Source organism: Neodiprion fabricii, chromosome 4 (genome assembly GCF_021155785.1).
Source record: "Neodiprion fabricii isolate iyNeoFabr1 chromosome 4, iyNeoFabr1.1, whole genome shotgun sequence".
NCBI lineage: Eukaryota > Metazoa > Arthropoda > Insecta > Hymenoptera > Diprionidae > Neodiprion > Neodiprion fabricii.
Genome location: NC_060242.1, coordinates 38,271,013 through 38,288,951, shown reverse-complemented (window position 1 = coordinate 38,288,951; position 17,939 = coordinate 38,271,013). Strand labels below are relative to the sequence as shown.

At 38.0% G+C, this 17,939-nt stretch overlaps 1 protein-coding gene and 1 long non-coding RNA gene across 3 annotated transcripts in view; one reads left to right on the top strand and one right to left on the bottom strand.

The window, feature by feature from the left end:
- The window catches only part of LOC124181604 (parathyroid hormone/parathyroid hormone-related peptide receptor-like), a 47,932-nt gene that overhangs the window by 28,531 nt on the left and 1,462 nt on the right, over positions 1 to 17,939 (bottom strand). The window lies entirely within an intron of this gene.
- Positions 3,107 to 17,228, top strand: LOC124181622. Its single transcript, XR_006870514.1, has 3 exons — positions 3,107 to 3,173; positions 10,949 to 10,951; positions 17,218 to 17,228. It is a non-coding gene; the product is annotated as an uncharacterized LOC124181622 (long non-coding RNA).

The following is a 17,939-nucleotide window of genomic DNA, read 5'->3' as shown; positions in this document are numbered from 1 at the left end:
ACGTTGTACGCATTGTTGTTAAAAGTATGATTGTTGTGGCATAAAAAAAAAAAAAATCGCCAAGAACGGTTAAACCGAAGGAGAAATAGACGAAGAAGATACGCTATCAATAAATTATAATCAATAAACGGATTTGTTTCTCTATCGTCGGTTGTTTTATCCTGTTTTTCAATCCCTGTATTATTCATTACGAAACAGCTGCCGCCGCCCGCCTTTGGATTACACCCGTCGCTTCCCGAATAATAACGATCATATCTCGAGAACAAAAAAGAAGAAAGAAAATTAAAAGAAGTAAAAAGATTAAAAAAGAAAAAAAAAGAAGAAGAAGAAACAGGAAAAAAAAAACACAAAAAAATAACGAACGTGCCGATGAACGAAAAAAAAACAAAAAAAAAAAAAAAATGAAAAAGCGGAAAACGAAGGGAATATTAATTAATTAATAAACGCCGACCATAATCCATTTGGTAATTACATTCGAACACCCACACTGTACGATATATTAAGGCGGAGGCTTATACTTCTCGAGGGTAAATTTATGGGGCTGCTATCTTTGGATCAGACTTGATTTTCACCACCGAGAAACGCGGCGAACGAGGCATTGATGAATTTCTTGCGTGACGGCGCCGCCTGGTTTTAGGGTGGAAATAAAAAATCTCGTAGGATAGGCGAGATTGTACAGAAAATTTTCCATGCCGATATGCGTACGTCGAAGGCGGGATTCATCCCGTCAAAGAAAGAATTTTCCCTCGAGTGGTAAATATTTTTTTTTAAGTATCATGGCAGAATGTTGATTTTAATTAGATTGATTCACCGAATTTCGGCTTCGTCTCTGATTGCCTCGCTTTCCGATTCGCGGGTAGATGAAAAGGGGGGACAAAAAATTCGATCAGAATTAAAGGGTTAAAAACTGTGACACGAACTAAATTAAATAGTGTGTGTGTGTGTGCTTCTTTTTTATCACACTCTCGGAATGTATCTGATCGAGGAGAGGACGAATAGTTGATCCGAAAAAAAAAAAAATAACAAAAAAAAAAAATCAGTCTAGTCGCTTTCTTGTCTCTATAATGATATAATTTTTTTCGATGGTAAAAAGGCGTCTTCTTCCGATTGTGCAGTTAATAATTTAATGCAAAAAGCTTCGTAGTTGCAACAATGTCAATTTTTACTCTCGTTGTCGTTCTTGAATGGTTTTTTGGTTGTTATCTTTCAACAATCGATCGTCGCGATTATATTTGAAAATATAACTTACAACTTTTGCATTTCGCAACGGTCTAAAATTACTCGACTCCAAATGGCGAAAACAGAGATAATGAAATGTACAGCGAGAGAGAGAGAGAGAGTTTCGTGTGTCACGGACAGAAGTAAAAGGTCGATAATAACGGGGTCGAATAAATGCAGTTGAATCAAAACAACATAGTTTGTGCCCACAAATTGTAATAAAAAAAAAAAATTTGCAACACCCTATTTTCAGTCTGAAGAATAACACATTGTCGCGAATTCTGGGAATGTAATAAATTGAAAAAAAGAAAAAAACAAATAAACAAGTAAATAAACAATCAGCGATGTTCTTCTTCGACTGAACCGCAAGGGTGCGGTTTTTTCATATCACTTTTGAAACCCGATATCCGTCTTGTTGATTTCTCGCGTTAACCGTCAACGTTTCCGTTTCGTTTTTTTTCCTCACTTTTTTCCTTATTCTTTTCGTTTCCGTTTCTTTTTCTCTCTTTCTTAGCTTCACACACGATCATTGACTTTTCTGTCCTTTGCGTGCAGAATCCTGAAACTAGGATTTTCCTCCTTTTCTCGGACTTTGTTGAAAAATATTTGGTGCATTATCAAGCATCGCAGCTTTTATACCGTCAATATATGTATATACATATCCTGAGTGGAAAACGTAAGCGTGCCGAGTAACGTTTTCCAAAAAATTCGAATCAAAATTTCCGTTCAAATTATTTCACGGAAATGGAACGCCGGGAAAATAAAGAATGATACGTGACAAAAATCGCGAATCTATGTATATTTGTAAAAAAGCTACGTGCGTTTTTCACGGTGTCTGAAATCGAAAAGAAAATCGGCTAAAATTGAACTCACAATCTGTAAGTCAATGTTCTTAACACTGTCAAAAAAAAAAAAAAAAAAACGTTCATTATTCGTGAGATGAACGGAATAGGAACGGATGTAATGATAATGACAATAATAATAATAATATACGCGCCGTATTGTATTCATGTAAAGCAATGGTTCGCCTTCAGATATCTATAGAAAAAGAAGAATAAGAGTGATAAGAAGAAGAAGAAGAAGAAGAAGAAGAAGAAGAAGAAGAAGAAGAAGAAGAAGGCTTTGCCGAGTTGCTGAGCCATTTGCATTCCAAAGCAGCAAATGCTTCGCCGATGATCAACGTCTGCTTTCTGCATAGTGCATCACATGCTGTCAAATAAATTCTCACCCCACTTTCCGTTGAATAATTTTATTGTATCGTCACGTATTTTCAGTTGAACTTTTTACCTGACGCAGCACGATGTATGTTAAGCGAGTTTATATTTAATGCGGGGTCATATATTCGTGCGAGATATTATCTGCAGAATTTTCCGCAGTATCGTTTTAATATGTATATTAGGGTTAGTCGGAAAAAAATGATACGCGATTTTCCATCGTTGAACCCACTAAAAAGTTTTGCCCCGGTTAAAAGAAAGGCTACGGCAAACGAGATGAGCGTTCTACGTTATGTGAAAGATTACGCCGCTCGGTTGATTTTTCAATTTTTTTTAACACATTTCTTTCAAATTTATGAAGAATCGTGAATGAAATTTTTTCGTCATCGCTCACATCAATCGTAATATCAATTTACGTCGCAAAGAACGTAATATCAAGTCTCTGGCTGATATTTGAGAAGCTATCCCATGACTTTATCGTTATCAATTCAATCTCACGAAATAGTTGTAATTTAATATGAATTTTTAATTTAGGACAACAAGATTCCCGGATCATATATCGTTGTGTTTCGGATCGTGATCTTTAGGTTGAATATAAATGTCAGGAAAGAAATAATAATTGAAATGCCACAACGGGTTTCTTCACAAATTAGAAAAAAATTTGAAAAATACGAAATATCAAACGAGCGCAATCTTCCACGTAACGTAAAACGCTCATCTTTTTAAAAAATCTTTCTCTTGGTCTGAGCAAACTTTTTAGGGTGTGCCACGGTGGAAATTCGCAAGTTATTTTTTTCTCAAACACCATAATGTATATGAACACACGGTTACAACGAATCAAATTTCCAGTGCACAATATTCTGCTTTACGAGATAAAACGAGACGGATTTTATCTAACCTCCTATTACAGATTCGTTTTAATTTCTCCTAAAGTCTGCGCCGCCGGAGGGGATGAATTTTTTTCTCTCATTCATTTGTTTTCGTTATATTTTCTCGTGCAGAGGTTGAAACGTTAGCAACGAAGAAGGGAACGCCTCGAGGCGTTATATTACTTATACTCTGGTAAAAATTTATCATATAACCGTGTTACCCCTCTCTTTTCCCCATTTCTTCTCCGAGCAGGGAAAACTCAGGGTGAGATTGTCGGTGTATTTACGTACAATGCACGTATATCCGTATACATATAAAGTATAAGTTCGTGATATTTTCTGAGCTCCCGCACGACTCCTTGAGAAAAGAAAACGAAAGAAAACGAAAAACAAAAATAACCGCAGAATTGCTAACCATGCATTATTCGAACGGAAGTTACATACCTATATATTATTTTCTAGGTATTATATAGGTCATATTTTCTCGCATCTAAATTATGTTCCATTCATGTTATACAATTTCAGTTGCAGGTATATTTTCAATCATCGTATGATTCGTTTCGTTACAACTCGACAGAATCATTTAAAGCATTTAAAATTCCTCGGTGAACATGTTTTTTCAAGATAAGGGTGCACTCGAAACGCGTTCGACTTGTTTCACATTAGGAAAATGTGTGTATAGTATAAGTATAAATGTAATACATTGTAAGTACAAGATGCCAAAAGTACCGAATGGACGATGGAACGATTTGGTGGCTGCAGAGAGCTGAAAGCACATCCCCTCGTAAGATACGAACGAAGGTCTCGCTTGTATTTTCGTTACGTTTAAACTCGCCACCGAAGTGAAATCAATTTAGTACATCGGATCCATCTCGTCTGAAGCACGCTCGGCGAAAGCTGCATATACCTACTTTTTAGTTCTTCTCGACGGAGAGCGAAGTAAACATACAAATAGAATAGCAGGCTACTGGCTGCACGGCAAATAAAACGGAAGTCCCGACTCCCTGCAGGATATCTTCGACTAGAGTCTGAAATTACACAGCTGTGCCACAAGCGAGCGGCACGTTCTTTCCTTCCTCGGTTCAAATTCGTTTTCCTCGTTCCTGTCCGCGTGCAAAAACACACAGACAGACTGGCAGAATCATCCCGACCTTTTTTCCATCGGCAATATACGAAGTGAGCAGCGAATGGTGGAATGATCGAACGCGCATGCGCTAAAATTCTGTAGCAACAGCAGTTGTTTTGCCAGGGTGACCAACGCTATCGAGGTTTTACACACATCGCGGCGATCTGTCGTCTGAACTTGTGACGGTTGGTCAACCTGACGAAACAACTCTGCTTGTACTCTAGAATTTCAGCGCATGCGCGTTTGATCATTCGTCAAGGATCAAGGTGGCAAGGACCGATGGTTGAAGTCCGATCCACGATCGATTCCGCGCTTTCAATTACCGTACAAAGATCTCCTTCTTCGTCTTCGGTTTTTTCTCCATAATCCTTTGCACCTGCACACGCCATTTTTATTACTACCGTAGTAAAGTTGTGTAAAAATGATTGGAGAAAAACTTTACAACGATCGTCTTGAAAGTTTAACGATTTTATTAACGCCTTGCTCGCCCGTTGATCGCGGTATAATGATCGACTGTAGTCTCATATTGGTAATAAAGGTTCGCAAGACCGACAAATTGACTTCCGAGTCTCTTTTAGGTGGGCGTATAGAAGACACGTGGCAATTGGTTACAGCTATATACACATACCAATGAGCAATTGTAACGTGCTTTGCCACCCAGGGAGCTGGAGAATCGGACGTCTGTGCAGCCGTTGACAACCAGGCAGTTGTGTATTTGGCCTCGTTAAAACGGTCGTTATCGAATTATTGCGGTTGACGATGCCACGGAATATTGCATTATACACGGTATATAAACAGTGAGTCATGTGGGGAATTTTTTCAGGCTTCACACAGTCGCCTGTATTTATATGTTCGCGGTTACTCTACGTATATTTTACAATACCTGTCATGACCATCACCCCGTCTTTGTATCGTAATGGCAAGTTACGCAGGTTGTATCGGTAACTGTATAAGCATTGGTTCGTATACGTTGACCTACCCGGAACGGGCTCGGTGATCCGGCAGGAAAAAGCAACTATTTTCTTATTACGTATTAGTCATTCTAACTTTGAGTTTTATTTCATTGAGTTTTCCATTATACTTTGTTGCAGTTGTTAGGAAATCACTGCAGTGACAGGAATAACGTTGTACGGCGATGTTTAAATGTTGATGCGAGTACCAGGATATTTTGTGGAACTAGTAGATATCCAGTGTAACTATATAATGTAATGTAATGGTCTTAACATCGCTAATTTATTGTTGTAACAGTAGCAAGAATGTATATTACCAGTGACACTAGATGTAATTGAAAAAGAATAGTACACTGAGTTATCTTGTTACAATTGCAAAACTCATTTACGTTCTGTGCCTGCAGGACTGTAGTTTTTGGTTAAAGTAAATAAATAATAATTGTTGTAATCGTTCTCGTTGTAAAATAATACACCGATTCATACTCGTGCAATTGGTAGGTATCATTTTCGAAAACTTGGCGGAAGACTTCGAAGCTGAGAACGTTAAGAAAGACGACATACACTGGACTACAGAAATGGATATCCCGATCGAAGAGCCTCGAAGATATCAGTTCCGAATACGCGTTGAAAAAGTTCTTGCAAAAGCATTTCAAGTCAGTACATACTTGAGGAGGGCAAATAAGCCTTCGCTCAAATTACGGTTCAACAGGTATTTGCGTGTACCTAACTGAGAATGAATCAAGGGATAACTTTACGTGTAAAAATTGCACGGTAGTGACTTCAAGTCTTCAAAACCTTTAGTAATACGTACCAAAGGTGCGTGCGGATGAGCATCGGATGAACTAACGGTTCATAAACGAGCCCTTACACGTATACGTAACACGCGAAATACGCGTGTAATCGAGGAAATAAAGGGTGATGAATGTTGGGGGGCTCTGGAGAGACTCTCCTTTGTTTGTTGTTCCATTAGCAGTTGATTATACGCACACTTTGACGCCGTTGGCTGGGTGACACAGGTACATACCTATAAACGTATTCCATGGTATGTTGCGTGCGCGAATTCAGCCTCGATTTGCTATAGAACCCGGTCAGAAGGACCGCGCCTAATTTTTTCCACCCGAATTCAATAGGGTGGCATATCAGTCTCGATGTGTGCGTGCTTGTGACATCCGAAGAGGAAAAAACGAGCCGATGATGACCGGCACGCAATTAGTAATCCGATCCGGACTTCGAGCTGCTCAAATATTGCGCAAGGTCGGAAGGTCGAATCCTGATTCTAGGCCCAGCCGCTTGGCACATGGTTTCCATGGACGCAATTTGATCCTCGAGTTTAGGGAGAAAACGAGTTGTGGACTTGTTGAGTTTCTGTGTAGATACTGATACAGTCCCGGCTCTGCGTACAGATTCCGTTACCGACATTTCATTCACGATTAGCCAAGACGCAAACCTTACCCTAGATTCCCACTCTGATTGACCGACCTTACCGATCGTCGGTTCATTTCGCTGCTCTGCCTTATCGGCAATTCGCTCTGCCTTACCTCGAGATTCATCATCCGTACGGTTTGCTAATCGATGTTCGCAGATTCGCAAGTTCGGAATAGTAATTCTTCGAGTGTCCAACGTAACTGATCACTCGCTTTCGACACTCTCTTCGATTCGGCGAGCAACAGGTGCCAGTGACTTTTCAATATGTCGCTTTTGTGCCAGCTAACGCACACATGTCCGTATATCTCGTTCAGCCGAAGTTATTTCAAGAGCTTCTTCAAGTGCCCGACATTCCAGACTTAATAAATATCACGTACGAGTGGTTTTTTGTAATATGGTTAGGTTTAAAAATACCAACTTCACGTTTTATAAATAACGCAGAGATAATCGAACCGTGGATCGTAGAGCTTGAAATAAATGTAAATTGTACGTGTTGAATTCAAGTGTCTGATATTACGTACGAGCCAGACTTTTTAATACAGTCTTCAGTGTGTACGGATTCGTATTCTACATCACACTCCTACCGAAACTAGATATTATAGACACTATGTACAAAGTGTTTGGGTCCAAAGTTTTCCTATTTCAATAACACGGGAAAGATCGTTTGGTTTTATCTCAATTCTTCGTTATATTGTGGAGAAGTAAATCGAATTCAATGAGCGAAACCCGTTGCTCAATGTTAAAAAGTTAAAACCACCTCGAGATTCAATATTGTGCAACAATTCATGTTTAAACGTCTTTTGTGGCTAAACTACAGCTGACTTTTCAACAAAACTTCAAACGATAAATTTTCCGGCAACTAGATTTCGTACAAAAATATCTCTACACAGGAAAGATGTAGCTTCGACTTTTCACAAGTTATGTCTTTTCACGTAAAAATTTATCTTCAAAGGTTTGATTTTGTGCTTGGACAAATTATTGACCGCGAGGAAAATTCAATTGACACTTTTGAAGAGAATATAATTATAAGTAGCAATTTAAATTGAAAATGACTTTTCCATATTGTTTATAATAAAATTCAAAATTACAAATTTTGACCGTGATAGCGTCTTGTATTTAAGAAATATCTTTCGTTGAGGATTTCTTTCTTGCTATTTGCAAATAGTTTTCGATCCGGGAGCGAAAAAAAGTGCATTTTCCAATCGAAACAAATTCTACGACAAGACACGTGCTGCAGAAATGTAGGGCTCGGTCAGTTTAAAAAACAAATCCGTATTTTATTCTCTTCAAGAGAATTCAGAAATCTCCTTTTAATAAAAACTGTGGGTTAGCCCGAAAGTTTATCGTCATGTGTACGAATCGAGGAGATTTCCGCTGCTTGAGTTTTGTGGTATTTCCTTCTGCCAAGAAAGCCGCAAACCGCGCGTGTTCTTCGGAATTTTGTTTTTGCGAAAATCCCCAGCAAATATCGCGAATGTGTCGTATTTAAGTCGCTTTTCCATCGCGGATAGAGTAGAGAAGAAAAAAAAAATTTTACCACGGTATATTTTTCATCCGAGTTTTCATCCCGCGATACGTTACCCTGTCAATATAGTATGATTTACATACAATGTTATTTCGATACATGAAATCTCTAATTCAATCTGTACGGGAAGAATTTTCAACGCATTTTGCCATATCGACAACGGATTTATTAACGAGCATTCCACTAATGCAATAAAAATAGCGCAAGCGTCATACCATCGTCAAAAAGTTGTTTTTTTTTTTTTTTTACCAATTTTTTTGTTGCTTCCCGTTTCACGGTTCGCGCAATATATAACAGAAATTTTATAACGCGCCGCTTGTTTACAAAAATATATTCTCGCAAAAAGCTCGCCGATTAACACGAAATTTATTATTATTACAGACGAGCAGGAACGACGGAAAATAAAAAGACTTGTTTTTTTTTTTTTTTTTCTCACCTCTCTCTCAGTTTGGTAATACTTTATAGAAACCAATATAATATGCATTAGATTTGCTCATTTTCACGACGTATAGTTCTATTATTCGCGATCGAGGATCGATGGAAAAAAAAAAAAGAAAAAATATGACACCGGTTCTATACGTATACCGAATAACTTACAGTTTCACGCGACTAACAATAATCAAGTGAAATGAAACGAAATGGCGGAGTCTTAAGCTTCTTTAAGAGAATCCGATCGTAATGCGCGCTATTTCATTTATTTTCGCGTGCAAGGGTAAACCGCAACTGTATTGGATCGCGAAGGAGGAGAGGGTTGATCGAGAATGGCCTGGTTTGGTTTCCCGCCGTTTCCTAAGCCTCGACAAATCGAAGCCCCGGAACGCGTCGCGGCTTCGATAACGTTCTATATACGTATAAAGTAGAACTCGTCTACGGTAGGTTTGCAGATGATATATTCACGTAACAAGTTCGGCCGTGAATCCGGCGTCACCGATGTCGCAAGATCAAAGAAACACCCGCCATCTTCGAGCATCCGTCGGATGGATTTACGCCGGCACTTCTCCCGAGAGAAAGACAGAAAGACGCGACTTTTTGCCATCCTCCGTGATCTCCTTTTCGCAATCACGAATCGAATCGATCATGCGCAATAAATCCATTCGCGCAATCTCGCCACGCTACAATTTTGGAAAAATGAGATTTGAAAATCCTGAATTTACTTGTCGGTAGTCTGCTTTGATAATTTGTATATTTTGTACAATTTGAATGAATAGCGGTATATTTTGGCGGGAAATGGAGAACTGTACAAATTCTAGACGTATTGGATTTTCTGACAAGACGAATCGTGATATTGCTCATACATGCATGAGGCATTCCATTCCAAACCGACCTACGTCTGACCCTCGTCATCAATGATTTCGTTACTCTTTTTCAAGTATGCTGCAGAGTGTACAAAACAAGAACATCTTTCAACGAGTTTTTGATTTTTTTTGAATACGGGTTTCATTCCGACTGATTGAATCGATTGGCTTTAAATATTTTTCACAAATTCTTCGTTGAAAAGCGCGCTGCGAGAAATTTTTAGTTCCGGTTACCGCTCGGTCCTTAACTATCTTCATTTTTTAACACGATCGAAAAATATGGTTCTAGGTAAAAAATGATAATTAGTTTTCTAGCTGTTACCGAAAAGTCAAGTATCCGTTACTATTCTTTCTCATTACGATCACTGTTGCTACATTTTCTTGTAACTATTGCGAAAATTTAATGCTTGTGAGTATTTAAAACGCGAGAAAAATCGATTAAATATAAACTTAAAAAATGCCAATTTATATTTCAGTTCTTTTCTAAAAAAAAAATCACCGATAGTGTGAGTCAGCTGCTAATTTACTATACATACAGGTGCCTACATCGTAAACCGTACTTATTTTGCATACAAATTGTTTGTTCTATCGCATAATTGAAAAACAGATTGAAAATGTGAGTTCAGTCGATCGGCAGATAATATAATCACGTTAAAGAGCGACACCGATTTTCCTGCACTCAAAAAACGTCAGATTAACAACTTTAAAATTTTCTCTGCATTTCCGTTTTCGGTTTTCTTCGTATCTCTTATTTCTCTACACTTCTAGGGCGTCACTTTCGCCCAGTTCAACTTGAAAACACGTAAACTGTACTTGTTCGATGTTTATTTCGCGATACTTTCGCTAATGAAATATTTCAAGTTTACATTTCAAGTACCTACACCGATACATCCCTAAAGCCGGTATATACGAGGTCCTGTCACGTTACCAGCGCTCCTTCCCCGGGAGAAAAATCACCCCTGGAAGTAATAGTTGATCCCTGACAAGGATCGAACCTCGATGGAGTCGTCCTCCCGCGGGAATCCTCATCTTTCACCGGAAACCCCGAATATAACGGGCACTCTGACGGATCGATCGCAAATTCTTGTCACGTCAGAAGAGAGACACTTACTTCGGATTAAAAAATAAAGAAGGAAATAAAAAAGGGGGAAAAAAAAAGAAAATGAATCGAAGAGATATCCAATCAACCGTCTCTCCCAATTCACGATCAGTTAACAAAGTTTCCAATTATCAGATTTTAATATTCTCCACGACGATTCGATTCGTTCCAACTTCTATGGAATTTTTCACTGCCGCGTATACTTGTTTCGGAGAACAACGAACAAGACTGTAATTAAAATTGTTCTTTTATTTGACAAAAAAATTTTCAAAACGTTAAACGAATCAGAAAATAGTATATAAAAATTGTTCAATTGTTCATGTATTGCGATTCGCTTCAAAGTGCATGACGAAAAATCTGGTATCTTATAAATTTCGTTTGATTGAAGTATGATTTTCAAGATATCTAAGCGGTTTTTTCCTATCGTAAAATTAAACGGTTCATTTCGCCCCGTTTAACGCCATCTTACATCGCGTGTTTCCTGGATTCGTTTTAACGGATCGTACAGTCTCTGAATGTTTCATAATTAAAACTTAATCAACAAACGAACGAACGTAGGACGAATCGCATTAAAATTTTCACATGCCGTGCGGGGACAAAAGTTTCTGTAAATGTATCACAGACGGGTAAACGGCGCTGAATAAGTCGTGCAGGTTATCATATCGTTACATAGAAACAATTCGGAATTAACAGCTTTTGATTAAACCGAGCGTAAACAGCTGCCGTTGAGGTAGCTTTGGTTTTGACTTTCACATGTACGAACTTCGTACGCAAAATTCTCATTGTTCTGTCATTTCTATACCTTACGACCTCATCTCATTCCCCCCCATGTCTCGTTCAACGCAACGTAGGTAATCATATTTTCGTCTGCGTGCGTGGGTCGCTGGATTTCGAATATTATACACGTCAAAGTTTCATTGTACCGTGATCAGCATCAATTTTCGCTGCAGTTTAGTCACGCACGATATATTTATGCATTAATATAGATAGATATATATATATATAATATATATACACAAATAGGTTTTATATCGAGTCGACTAACATCCGGATTCCCGATTGGAAAGAAGGAAGTAATCAGCAGTGTCCAGTAAAAAGAAAAAGAATAAGAAGAATGGAGAAGAGATGCCCGTTGAAAAGCTCTCGATATCAGGTTCTTCGCCTGATTGATCCAGAAGATTTTTAAACAAAAACGGGATTGTTTCAACGGGGATAATTTTTTGTTCTTTTATAACCCTGAAGCGAGGAAAAGAAAAAGTTCATCCATTCTTTTTTCTCTCCCTACCTCTTCCGTGCGAAAGATCTCAGAGATTACATAAGCGTATAATATATTGCAAAGTTGTAAGTGTATATAATAACACTCGTTAACTGAGAGTGAAACAGTGTTTGTTATACAACGATTATTCTTTGCCAAGGTCGAGAGGCGCTTCATCCCTTGTACATGGAATTTAATGTCCTCCTCTTTTGAGGGATGTTTAATTGTACGAAGTCGTCTCGCGTGTACCGAGAGCTTAAAGGCTTTGGTCTTGTTTTCGTCTCGCTGGATATTGTGATCGACTTCGGATCTGATACCGTAAACGCAAACATTCGAAACAGTTGCGGGACACGCGAATGTGTGACGAATTTTTGCGAATTCAACGAACAATGCAGCTTGTTTAGATTTACTTAAAAAAAAAACGTCGAGAGTTTATACTTTTTAGCCACGAATCTGCCTCGATACGAAAACATGACCGAACAGACGTTCGAAAAATGTAACTCGAGCTAATCAGATTAAATCTAATTGAAAAAGTCTACGCGCGATGAGGAGAAAAAAAAATTTAAAACACCGAATATTTTTTCATTGCCAAAGTCGTAGAGATCACGTTATTCAATCATTTTTTTTTTTTTTTATCAAAAAATCTTTAGAGTTAGTCCGATTCTGATGAAATATAATTCGACAAATTTATTCCGTGCACGAATGAATTCTCTGCAAATCGTCGGAGACGGCTTTTTTTTTTTTTTTTTTTCTCGAGCTCGTCAAGCCGGCAAAACGAAACCCGACGTGTACAATCTTTATAACATTCACAGATGATAAACCTTACGATTCAGCCAGAGGTACATCATTTTTATACCTTACAAGATCTAACTTGGACGATTTGCGGTGGATATAGCGATAAAAATTACAAGCTACCGTTCAGCAAATTGTTCGGTGAAATAATAGCAGAAAAATCTGATTTCTTTGATCTAACAGAGTTGAATTTCAGTATTTTGAAATTTTTTCCGTACGATTGTGCGAATATTTACTTTAGGTTATAGTTACGTAAGTTGTGTTTAGCAGTTCCAATATAAAGACTTAGAAAACCTTCGTTTAGACACATTTTTGACCCAACTGTACATCCAGCATGCCTTTAAATAAATATCGTTTCACTCGACAGCACAAATAGTCGTTCAGGTGAATTTTCCTTCGGTTGAAAATAAAAAAAAAAACAAAAAAAAAACAAAATAAACCGTTCCCTTCGCCATGTTCTCGGTGAATCGAACAAATCTTTTATTATTACAGGGTGTAAGATTTTGTCGTCTGTAACTAAATTGCAGAACCCTTAAACGAATCGGATGCCTCGTTTTGCACCGAGGCGAGGATTTAGAAGTAAATTACACCGAGTGAGTGATAAAACTGTAGTCTTACCGGATGAAGTTAACCCGATCCTTAACGGCCATTGGCCGCGGTGTAATTTACCCAGAGGTTAAACGTGGCGAGTGTATTTTCGTTGAAGCGAACCTTCATTCGACGCAGATTTTACGATCGCATCGATTACTCGTCGCTCTTCACGCCGTACAAGCTGGATTTAATTCTCCCCAGGACCGAGCCAAGTTCTAATGAATTACAATTTGTAACAAACTGTACACGCCGTGCAGCTTTTCGTGACTAACTACAGCTTGACTTGACGTAATCTCACCAGCGGCGTTTCGTCGGCCTCACGCTCAGCTTCTCGTCTTAATCTCCGGCTAATCGCTATGGTTAAATGCCTCAATACAAGCTGCTCAATCTCTAGCGTCAGCTGGAACGCGAGACTTTTTGCCTCTTCGTGCTGACTCAAACTCGTCAAAAGATGAGCTTTCGTCGTTGGCGAACTTTGGGGAAGGCTCCGTTTTTTGCGGCACGGAAGAAATTTCCCTTCTAGGATTAATCTATTCTCACAGTTGCTTCTGTTTTGTCATCCGAAAAACGCATCGTTCACAGGTTTTATGCGCTATCGCCTCGTTTTGTGGAAGTCTTGCGTGACTGATTTAACGTACGGTGAAATCCGCCTTCGTTTATGCAATTCTGGTTACATTATGCCAAAATCCGCCTGACCTTAGGCAACTTAGGATACATTTTTAAACAGAATCCGCCTGCACTTAGGCAATCAGGTGTTCAATCTCACCTGTTTCGCGTATTGAAATGCGGGTCACTTCTGGCAAAATGTAGCCTGAATTGCCTAAATGCAGGCGACTTCCGGCAAATTGTACCCTGCATTGCCTAAATAAAGGCGGATTTTGGTAGAAACTACCTGTAACATTATGGGAATATATGCGTGTAGGCAAGTTTGTACACGTATTTATCGATTCAAAGAGAAATCCTGACCGCAATCAACGATAAGGAAGAAAATCTCTAAAAATACACCTATCGGTTTGCCACTTGGCGTTTCTTATGGTATTCAGAAATAGTCTCGTTATCAGTAGCTTCTCCAACGAAGCAGCAGTCAGACGAAGCGAAGTGATGAAACGAGATGCATTCAAAAAGAAAGACGCAACATTACGGGCGGAATTGATGGGAATAGAGAGAGTAAAAGTATAATAAAAAGCAATTTGACTCGCTCCTCTTCATCTCCATCATCCTATATATACTTCATATATTTTTCAAATGATTGTAAAAAATACCGTAGAGCCCTCTTGAATTGTTTACTGTTAAATTTAGCCGATTGCGTGGGCGTTCAAACCACGCGTTAAGCATTCATTCGTCTATATGTGACGATGCGTTTCTTGGTAAATGTACGAAGAAAAATACTTGTGTGGGTGTATTTTCACCCAACTCCCATCCGGAAAAATCCCCTCTAATTACGATGTATAATCTTACAAAACATCTCCAAGAAATTCTGATTACATGTAATTTATATACAGAGAAAAACAACCTTCTTCTCTTCTCAAAATATTGTTGCCAACGTGTTTCCGTTGGGCAAGTCTTCTTGTTTTTCATCGTTTTCTCTCCTCGTTATATATATTTTTTTTACACTCTTCGTTATATCCCAATTTCGTCCCTTATACACATAATAGATTCCAAATTGATCGTACATTTCTTCGACGAGATGAGCCGTTCTCATCGATGTAATCGGATACCGATAACAACAGGCATAACCCTGCAGTCCAATTACCAATTGTTATAGTTCACCACTATCGATCGATCGCTTAAAGTACATATATATAAGCAGGTATACAACATATTTATACCACTCGATGCAGACAGAGCGTCGAGTCCTCGCCGTCGTCTGCAATCGTCCCTGAGGATATTCATGTACCGATCCGTGCAGTTGATTCTCATTTTATGCATTCTCCAGTACAAGGAAATAAATTTGATACATAGTCGAAAACATAATTCACCCATGAACGGGGAAGTTTAATGCGAAAAACATTTCCGTTTTTCATGCGCGCATTGAAGACAGAGTATCTTGAATTCGTAGGATAGTATTTTTTCACTTGTACACTGAGAAAAATTTCATTTGTTACAGTAACTAGAAAAATTGAGTAAAACAGGTATCGTTAAAAAAAACTGTTTGAATATTGTTGGAATTAGGAAAAACGAGGTACGCCTGACAATTTTGCGCTATCGTCGATCCTTTTTTGGTTATTGCAACGCAGAATCAGTTTCTGAGGTTTACTCTACTTTTTTAGCTAAACAAGGCTTTAACGTCAATTTATCGTTGCACGAGCGTTAAATTTTCGCAACAGTTGTAAGAAAATATAGCAACGGTGATCGTAATGAGAAAGAATAGTAACGGATACCACAGTTTCCGGTAACAGTTAGAAAACTAATTATCATTTTCTACCTAGAACTATATTTTTCGATTATGGTAAAAAATGAAAATAGTTAAGGGCTGAGCGGTAACCGGAACTTAAAATTTCTCTCAGTGTACTTCCCAAGACGCGATATTTGTAAGAGTTATACGCAATTGTTGTTCAACTTATTTTCTCTTCTTTGTTTTTTATCAAGTGCGCAACGTTACATATATTATAAATTATCATACTTGCTCATAGTTAATTAGCTGGTTAATACCGAGATAAGACATCGAATAAGAATGTTTTAAAAATATACAGGGTCAAATCGAGATCTATGGAGAATGTTAAAACTGTGACGTATTAAAAATCACGTACGTTGGTTCGTTTGAAAGGTACAGTAATAATCTACCGAGAAGACGATTGAGTTTATAGACCGCAGGATTTCCGCGTTATCGTGTCGCAAGCCGCAGTCCAGCTGCTTTATGATGGTTAAAGGAACTACTTCGGAAAGCAAAGTGAATCAGCAACGACCTGTTGCAATAGTACAAGTCTTGCAGCTTGATCATGTTTTAATTAATATAATATAATTTTATTTAAAATTTTCAAATTCGTTAGGCGAATTATATCGTACCGTGAAAAGATTACAAACTCCGTTCGTTCGTCGGTGTTTCTTTTACTCGGAAATTTTTTTTCACCATGTTTGTATAATTGCCGATGGCCTCAATAAATCCGGAAATTGCGCTAACATTTGTTTATGATAAATAAATCTAGTTACCCACATGTTATTGATGATTTGAAGATTTTTCAAAACTGTGATAATAGGCGTTTTTTACATGAGAAAAAATTGGGAAACAGGGATGTTTAGTTTCTCTTCTTTATTTATATTTATACGAGTATAACGTAGAAACTCCAATAATTCACGGAGTTTAATAAAAAGATAATTCTATGATTTTTCTATATCTTCTTTTAGTTTATCTATGCTCAGATGCACGCGGTTTTCTTGTCAATAACAAGAGTAGTATACAATCGATCATCAAGCTGGAATTATTCAGCATGCAGGAGAAAGTCTAATAATAACTTGTCGATAATTACGACCGCGTTCGTGGCGATTAAATGTAATTGAAAATAATACCGTTGTATCGTTGTTGTTATCTCGAATTCGGCAAGATAAAAGGATTCGTTTGCTACAGAAGCCGACAACCACGTGACGACTGTAATTAATACGTGTAATTTTCGATTTACAGAAAGTTACAATTAAAAACAAAATTGTTTAATCAGAGTCGGGATTATTTTCGCGCGTGTAATTAACCCATACAACGATAATTTTCAAAAATTGGTACACCTTGCACGTATGTTTAACCGCATGGGTGTATACTTGATTACAGAGTCTGGCGTCGGGGTTTTAAAAATGGCGATGAATAAAAATAAAAATAATTACACGTACCCAGTAAAAACTGAATTTATACTCCGCGAAGTAGGTGAGAAAAAATATTTCCGTGCTTTCTTCAAGTCGAACAAAAAAAAAAAAAAAAAAAAAACACTCCACCAGGGGAATAACCCAAGTAGCTACATGAAAATTACTAATCAGCTCTTAGGTCTGGGGTAATAATTCTGTGTAAAATACAGACATAAAGTAAATTTAAGGGAAGGCAAACGGGTAAATGGTATTTACACCATCATTTTTTTTCCAGCTTTTTCAAGCAGCATAATATAAGCTTTGCAATATTTCCACGGTAGCTGGTTTGAACGCGCATTTTTCTTTTTCTTTCTTTTTTTTTTATGCTGCAAATTTCATCCATTCGCTAAGCTCGTGGATTGATTTTTATTTACGACATGATCCGCACCATCGCGATTATAAATGCCTAATTTTACGTATACCTATCCAGACGGGTTTTTTTTTTTTTACGCGCGTGTCCGGCGATCGATTGCGAGTATCGAAATGGCGCTGATCAATCTTTCGTGAGAACAAATATTGCGCTTGAAATGAGGAGAGAAAGAAAAAAAAAATAAAAAATCTCGTTACACCGTGAAAAAAGATTGGACAAATTGATGCCATACGCCAGCGGTTGAAATATCGCGTCGCGTTCGTTTTCACGAACCGTAGAATTAATAATGCTGATTGCAAACATTGAAGCGACGGACCGGCCGGCATGTGGCATTAATCCTAACGAGATTCAAAAAATTACACACATGTTTATTGCTTGT